The sequence below is a fragment of the Rhea americana genome, unplaced genomic scaffold (genome assembly GCF_003343005.1).
Source record: "Rhea americana isolate MKP2758 unplaced genomic scaffold, rheAme1 scaffold_317, whole genome shotgun sequence".
Classification (NCBI taxonomy): domain Eukaryota; kingdom Metazoa; phylum Chordata; class Aves; order Rheiformes; family Rheidae; genus Rhea; species Rhea americana.
In genome coordinates, this window is record NW_028186443.1 from 506,285 (window position 1) to 515,141 (window position 8,857).

Sequence of the window (8,857 nt, forward strand, 5' to 3'; positions counted from 1 at the left end):
TTAACATTGCCATCCTCATCCCCATCACCATCCCCATTGCCATCCCCTTCACTGTCCCCCTCTCCATCCCATCACCATCCTCACCCCACCACCATCCCCATTGCCAATGCCATCCCCATCACTGTTCCCATCGCCATCCCCATTACCATTGCCATCCTCATCCCCATCACCATCCCCATTGCCATCGCCATCCCCATCCTTGTCCCCATCACCGTCCCCATGCAGCAAATCCCCACGCGGTTTCCCCAGCCGTGGCACAGCGGCGCTGTGGCCAAGCTCCGGCTGCTCGTGATCCGGCGAGGCTGGGAAAGCGGGGCCCTGGCTGCTGCCTGCCCGGGTTACATGGCGGCACCTGGCCGTGCTCGCCCGTCCCCGAGCCCTGGGAGACCCCAGCGGGCCAAGCCCAGCCCGTCCCCCTGGCCCCAGGGCWCCGCTCAGCGGGGCCGGAGCAGCCCTGCACAGCACTCCCTCCCGAGGGAGCACACCTGGTACGGAGGCAGCTAAATAAATATCCCTGGACTGACAGGCAGTTTACGAGCATTTTACAGTACGCTGCATCTTCCTTGTGTACACAAATAATTGTAAGTTTACTCTATCAAAGACTTCTGCTTTTTCTTTAGCAAAGCCTATTTACAATATTAAGCCATAAATCTAGAAGTCTTGTCTCATTGTTTATTTATGATAATTTTCATAAACAAATGCCTCTTGTCTTCTCTAAATTGATGGCACATAATGAGCAAATTTATCAAAGTCATCCTAAACTATGTATAAAAGAAGCATGTTTCTGCAAATCTGGCTTAGGTAGTTAATTATTACAAATAATATTTCCCACATTATTCACCTGAGCAGAATGGCGTTTTAGTGAAATCTTGGCTAATACCTTATTGGTTTGAAAAACAGTCATTTCAGTTCACAAGAATCTATCAAAGTTTATATATTTTATTTATACATTTTATTTTATCCTTTAGTTTCTTTACAATGAAAACAGCTAAAATCTAGACCTAGCAGGAGGAAGAGCACCGCAGAGCAGAGACCTTGGAGACGCTTTCCAAACGCGCAGCAGGTAGCTGCGGGTCCCAGCCCTGCCACCGCATCCCGTCTCTGCTGCCTTCTTGCTACTCCTTACCCTCAAASCAGCCTTTCGGACGGAGCTGCTGAAGCCGGGCCGGGCGCAGGTGCCTTCCCCRCTCCCCGCTCCCAGCGGCGGGGCATCGTGCGTGCTCGCAGGCGTGACGCGCGCTTCTGCCCGCCCCGCCACGGGGCCGCACCGCCGGACCGGCGAGCCGGAGCGCCCGGCTCTGCTGGCCGTCACACAGGAAGGCTGAAAACCCTGTGGGGCTTTTCRGCTTTTCGTGGCTTTTCTTTTGCTTACTTAGTAAGAAGCTGAGATTTTCATCAATGCTAACATAGCTCTGACTTTGAGCATGTRTATCAGCAGATTTTGGCATCAGCTGAAAATCTGTTTTTCATCCATCATTCCAGCTGATGAAAGCMTTGCACTTCAGCATACTAGCCAAGCAAGACGGGGGGAGATACGTTAGTGAGGGAGAATTTATTGGTTAATTCCTCATTCTGTGGAAACAGTCTTTCATCCCAGGGCTCTGATAAATACTCTTAAGTAYCTTGGTACACAATTCTGCTGTCATCATTGTTATTAATACCCCAATCCGACTCTCTCTGGAGTCAGTGAGACCCCACAATAGCAGCCCAGTGGGTGAAGTCCTCTGCGATATAGAGAAACTTCTGCATAASAGTGAAGATTGTGAACCTCCTATAAGCACTCAGCTACCTTTMTTCATCCCTGGCATGGAGCAACCACCTTCAGAAGACGAAGAGAGCAAAAATTCCTTATTTTTCTGCTGACAATGACATACTGCAGCCCCTTTGCATGCGGGGTTTTACAAGATGAATCTGCTCATTGTCAGAAAACCCTGAGATTAATAATACATAYGAGACTATTAATCTCAGTTGAAGTCACATTGGTAAATTCTAAAGAAACGACATCCGTTGTACTGCAGCTGTATTAGGTTGTGTCAATCATCACAAGAGACCCACCCAAACCGATCGGATTGTACAAGCCATGAGGCAGAGCCATCAGTGCCGAGAGCTAACCACCAGCTCAGGGCACGGTGAGGAAGGGAACAGCCCACAAGACCTACACAGAAACACACCAGGCGGAGAAGTGCAGACAGAAAGCGCAAGTCCCATTTTCAAGACGGAGCCAATGCACGAGCCACCAGCCCACACTGCCCATCCTCCCGGCCTCCTGCAGCCCTCCAAGCTCTGCAGCCCCGTTTCCTTCTGCAGTGATGACTGCAGACTGGGAAGCCATCTCATCACTCCAGCAAAGCACTTATGCATCCTCACAGAGCATGTTCTCCGTACAATGACATGTACTGGCGAGCTGCAGGCAGCTTCGGAAGGGAAAGATGCCCTTAATTGTGGGAAGCAGAATAGATTTGCATATTGCAATGAGGAAGCACAACATTTTCTTATTGGCATCAAATAGCATAACAGATGATTTCCCTCGACACATATCCGATCTGCACTTATTAATGCCAATCTGTTATTGTGCATAATGTAGTTATTAATACAGGCCAAGCTCTGTGCACACTCACAGCGATTGGTTGCAAATCCATGACAGGCTTTTGTGTTTGAAATACCACTCTGAAGCTGCAATCACCAAATATTCATCAGGCCAGCCTCCTACAGCCCTATATCCCTGCTCCCCAAAAGCCTGTTTCTTGCAAATGGTGAGACTCATAAGCAGCTTTAAGTAATAAAACTTCAGAGCCAATGAACAATAAATTAAAACCTCTGGGTATCACTAGCACTTTGAAAATAAGATAGCTCTGTATTTATTTATTTATGTATTTAGGCTAGCCAGTGTTTGGAAAGTTCTCAAGCTGCTGAATGTTTTACAGTTCAGCAAAAATGAAACTGGTCTGCAAGTACCTTAATGATAGTAGGCAAATTCCCCCCCTCCTCGTTCAATGCACACAAGTGACTTGTCATTTCCACCATAAGGGATCCAGGGGATGGGGAATTCAAAGGTTTTTGAAACCTGTCTGGAAAATCTGGGTTCTTCCAAATCAAGTGGAAAAACTACGTAGGAGACCAGAAGTGCTCCTCAGGAGCCATTTTCAGCAGCCAGGAGTTTGGGCATTGCGACGGGTGTCCTCCTGCCGCTCCAGCACCCGCCAGCACACTTCCATGCAGGCGTTTTGCAAGGCAAGGGCAGTTCGGGACGCTGCACAGCTCCAGCATGGCTGCGGCCAGGCGGCGGACGCTCCCCGCGCAGCTCCCACTGCCAGGCACCTCCGGTCAGCAGCACCACGGCTCCCCGCACCCACAGCTCCCCTCCGGGCTGGAGGAGCTCTGCAGTCATCACTGCTTAAACACGGCAAATATTCGATCAATCTGCAGATTTTCATTAGCATAGGTTACTCCCTATTGATTTCTTTTTTTATTTGTGGGGTGGGGGGCCCTAAACGCTTGCTATGCAGCTGCACTGCACAGGCCTCCAGGAGCCACGCTCAGAGTGTCAGGAACGCCACACGGATGCACGAGGTCTGTGACACAGCTCCATAATCTAAATAGATAGCCTATTTTCTGAGTATAAGACTTCTTTCCAGAGCAGAAAGGAAAGCCTCGTTTCATAGTTAAAAATGCAATTCCTGGACACACTTCACCTCCTGAACATATTGCCACCCCATCCAGGGATGGCATGGAACAGCTCAAAAGCCGCAGTAAGGGTACCGCAGGGGCGATGCATCTGTGCGTCCAACCATTTTGATTACCTCCATACCACTTATGCACGGCAGAAAAGCAGACCTGTTTATGCTACATCATTAGTCATTTGAGCTAAATCAATAAATAATTATACGTGCCCATAAACAGAACCTGCCATTCCTAGACATGCTGCAAACAAACAATAACCACACATACATGTGCAAAGAAAGGCAGCAAAACAGCTGTTCCTCAGGAAAAACTACATTTTTTCCCTGAGTGCTTGGTAGTGACATTTGCAAAGTTCCTGAGCTACAAACCACTTCTTTCGTCCGAATGCCACTGCAGGGTTTTTGAAAGCTCATTACATCAGTAAAAGATTCATAATTACCTCCTCTGCTGTTGTTTCTGCACCAGTTGGGCAGGCCCAAGGACACACAAGCAAGAGCTAGGGGATCACAGCAGGCCAGACAGCAGGGAGGTAGCTCTTGCTCTTGCAGGAGGTCAGGAAGAGGTTCAYGTGGGTGCAAGCACCAGCTGTGCCCCAGAAATGAGCCCACCTGTGGGCTTGTCCACCTGTGCCTTTGCTCCTGCATGGTTTACAGGGAAGTTAGAAGCATTTTTGGCCCRTAATACTTGGAAGGGTCTCGAGCAGGCATCTACTATGTGGTTATCCACAACCTCAARGGGCTCAGTTTTGCTGGTAGGACAACGTGCTCAAATGTGCTGCTGCTAACGCAGGGACAAGCCACAGGTGGCGGCAGGACGGGCCTGCCTTTGCCATGCTGGGGGGCAGCGGGGCACATCACAGCAGGCATGCTGCAGCAGGGTACATCGCAATGGGGCACGTCACAGGGGGCACGTTGCAGCGGGGCACATCACGGCAGGCACATTGCAGCAGGGTACATCACAGTGGGGCACATCACGGGGGCACATCGCAGTGGGGCACATCGCAGCTGGGTACATTGCAGTGGGGCACATCGCAGTGAGCGGGTTGCAGCAGTTACATTGCAGCAGGGCAGGTTGCAGCTAAAGGCACTGCTGCAGGCAGCTCCCCCATGGCTGCTCCACGGCAGGTGCGTGTCCTGCGCTCCCGACTGGCACGGCATCAGCAATCGGCACGCTTTGGTTCTGTGTGGGCCCAGGTGTGTGACAGGAAGGCATAGGGGAAAACATGGAATAGGGCTTGGGCAGGCGCTCGCCGTCACAGCCTCCAAGGCTTTCCAGAGAGGTCGGGTAGCCTCTGCGCTCCCAGAAGCTGAGCGTGTCTGCACACTGGGAGCGACTTAAAAGAGGCCGCGGGCACATCCAAGGGCACGAGCYGTATTATTTTGGTAGTTACGGAGATTTATGGCAACAGGGGGCAGGGTGGATGTCACTGATTTGCCAGGATGGGAGCCGCTCGTGGGGCGAAGGCTCGGCAGTGCCCGGGGAGCAGCCCAGCACCGGCACCGCGCCGCACAACGAGGCCAGGACACCCGGCATGGGCTCTGAGCCAGCAGCCAGCTTGTGCCCTTTTAAATTTCACCCACTGTCAAAGGCTAAAGGTTTGCAGTTTTGAGATTTCCTTCCAACTGCAAAGACTTGAAACAGCATTTAATAAGGACTTACGAAAGCCTAGCATAACCCTGGAGCTGGGGCTTTAAGAGAAGCACCAAGTATTGCAAGGTTTTTAATAAAAATCACAAGAGGTGGCAGCATTGCTCTTTTAATGTCTCCCTATTCCCAGGGCTGAGCCCACGGGCTTCCTTCAGGACAGGGCTTATCCCGGGACGGGGCCACCTCTGGACACCCTGCTTCCCAGCCCTGGGCCATCACCTCTGCGTCTTCACTGCTCCTGTCTCTTTGGAGACGGACGTTCTCCTTTCCAGGGGAACCCTGCTCTGCTGTTAGGTTTTTAGGCAGGTTTCCAAAAGGATAATTCTTGTATGGGATTAAAAAAAATTTAAGGAAATAATATTCCTCTAATAAAAACCTACATAAGATAATACAATTTTTATGGCGCATGAAAATAACAATAAATATTTGAGCTCTTGTAGAAATCAATGAATCTCTCACCTTTCAGATGCTTCTGTGCAAACAATATTTCCTTGAACTAATACAATATATTGAATTGAAAAGTTTAATATAATTGCATCAATAGACCAGTCATATTGCTCCAAACAACCACTCTGAAGATGAGATTTTAAAGCATGGCTCATAAATATAGGAACAGAGAACAAAATAGCTTCTTTTTTGATAATTAAACAGTTAGCAGCTAAATTGCATTGTAATTGATTGGAAAATTGCTTTTTTAATGAGGTTTAGTCACTGGGAAATAGCTTTTTTCTTCAATATGCCCAGTGTGCATCAGGTCATTTAAACAGCAAATCGCTTTATGGGCCTCCTATTTAGACATTGTAGAGTCAACGTTTTGTAGGAAGAGACGCACCACGCGATAGCYGAGTCTCAGCACAGGTCTCCCGACTGGAGCGCGTGGCAGCCCCAAGCTCCGGCAGCACCACGCCGAGCCCTACGCTTCAGGGACGCCAAAAAGATGCATTACTTTAGACCTGAGATGCTACTATGATTAGTACAAAGTAAAAAGTAGAAAAGAGTAAATATTTCAACATAAAAAAGGTTATTAAAGTAATTGCTTTCAAGGATCTACTCAAGAAACTGCGAAAAAGATAAATATATTGTCCAGCTGTGTGAAGAGCACCAGATAAGTATGTACTGAAAATAAATGATCATTTGACAACTCTTTAGTTTAAAGATTTTTTCAAGTGCTTTGGGAAGAAAAGATTTTGAAGAATCCTGATTATTGTGAACAACCTATTATGTACAAAAACAAATGCAGTGTATGGTTAAGGCAGATTTTTATTGTTTAGTTTCCAGGATCTCTGTTGATGTAACTTGGATTGCAATATAAACAGCAATGATTGCAATACTTTCCTGCAACCATAGCAACAGACAAAATTAAAAGGGCAAACTACAAAGCTGAAGTGGCATCATAGTTGTTACTCCTAATTATGCAGCAGTAAAATATTACGGACAGGGTGCTGGCTGTACTTGCAAATAGCTACAAACCAGGTTTGCTCACAGCAATCAAGGTCRTTTAGGTCAGGCTCTGAAATCAAGCACCAGCATTGTTTCTTGCATTTCTACTGGTTTGTCACTCTTCTTAGTTTTCAGCTTCTAGAGAATGGAGTGAGACTTAAAAACAACAGAAAATTCAGCAGTCCTTTGGAGAYTGAAGCCATTTCTCCATCCTCCAGGTTTAAAATTCTGAATTAAGTCATGACATCTTTTAGCGGTTTGGCTCTGGAGTCTAGGAAGCGGCAGAAAATGGATTTTTTTTTCAAAGTAAAATGGAAAAACATGCTGGCATGGCTTAATCTTAACAAAACTAATAAGCAAGCACAGCACTTGAATTTCTGTGTGCCATTTCTTTTCTGGCTTATTTGCTAAGAGTCACACCCTCCCTGATACACAGGCAGCAATGCCAGAAAGTAGCCTGAGAAATATATTGCCTAACCGCAGGCACTGATCCTGGGTTCTGCTCCAGACAGGCAGCAGGTGGTGGGAAGTCTCTCCGGGAAGGCAGGCAGGCAGGCTACATTTTGTGCCAGAGGACTTGTAGCTAATAAACCYGGGAATATCAAGACAATGCTCTGGGAGACGCTGCAAATTTATAAATCACTTTGCTCCCTGCCTAGTTACAGGTGGGGGTTGGCACTTATCAGGAAGACATCTGTATTTTTTCTTGCACGTGATGAAACTCGTTTGAGTCCGTTGCTTCTAAAAGAGTCTGCTGCTTTAATTATACACAAAGACACATTTTAATTTACAGCATACTGTGTGAGTAAGCCAGAGTTTTGCCTGCAGCAAGTCCATGGCTCAGTAAAGATTCAGTCTTGCATTTCCTATGCATCAGGGAAGGCTTTTTTTGTTGCAGCACAAGATGCAAATACACTCAAATAAAACCCAGTGACAAGAGTTTTCAGTAGAAAGTGTGAAAAGCTAGTTCCTCTAAGATGCTGTAAAGTAGGCCGTATTTTAAGTAGCTGTGCTTAAATCAATATTAAAGACTGAAATATTTCAGTGAGAGTTTTAGGGGTGAAGTCCTGCCTGTCCTCTCGTTCCACCACTGCAGACAGCCCGTTGTCTTTGCCCTGGAAAATCCTTGCAGGTTGCAAGGAACAGTAGTGATTTAAGCTGCTTCAGCTCTGGGTGTCACTGCAGGGACTTCCAACGCTCGGCTCTGCGGCACTGTTTGTCAGTGTAGTTACGCCTGTTGGTGAAACCCCGTAGGCAGTTACGGCGTCCTTTGTTCTGATGTTACTTGCAAATTAGTGTCACAATTAAGACTTCCCATGGGACAGTAGGATGAAAAGGAGAAAAGGAAGGTAAGCATCTGCTGCGATCGTAGCAATAGCAAGGGGAAGCTGGTTCTGCGGGGTACCTGAAATGACGCACGCTGGTCCCCAAAAGAGCCAAGCAGCATGAAGTCACACAAAAGAAAACGTGATCCAAAATGATTCTGCGCAGCCCCCAGCTTCCACTCTGCTCTTTTCATTAGCCCTGTGTTACAACGACAGGGAGGAAAAGAACACCACCTAAAGCTGTTCCAGCCYTGAGTGACAGCAGACACAGTAATGTGCATAAATTACAATATTCATAAGTAAATTTTCATGATAATTAGCAAAGACAACTGTCTTCTTTTGTTCTGATTACCTAAAGATATGTTAAAGTAGGTTTGCATAATTAATTACCAAATGTAAGGCTCCTTACAAATCTGTGGAGGTTATTTCAGGGAGCTCGTTCATGGAAGTCATCTCCATAATAAACATTACCTGTCACTTCTCAGCTTATAAATTAATTATTATGGTGAGATGAACAGAAATGCAGATTGAGCAGGAAGTGGAAAATTAAGCCCTGGAGCTGTTATTAGCAGGGAAGGAAGGTGAGTGCCAATCTAGACCTCTTCTGTTCACACCTATGTCTGCAGTCTTTCTAAAAAAAATTAAGAAACACAGCAGAAAAGCCCCGTAAGTGCTGTAGGATCGCCAGCTGCTCGAAGCGTGCTGCCGCTGCTGCTCCCGGCCCGGGGAGCGGGAGGAGCGCGGCCGCGGCAGCAGCCCGCGCG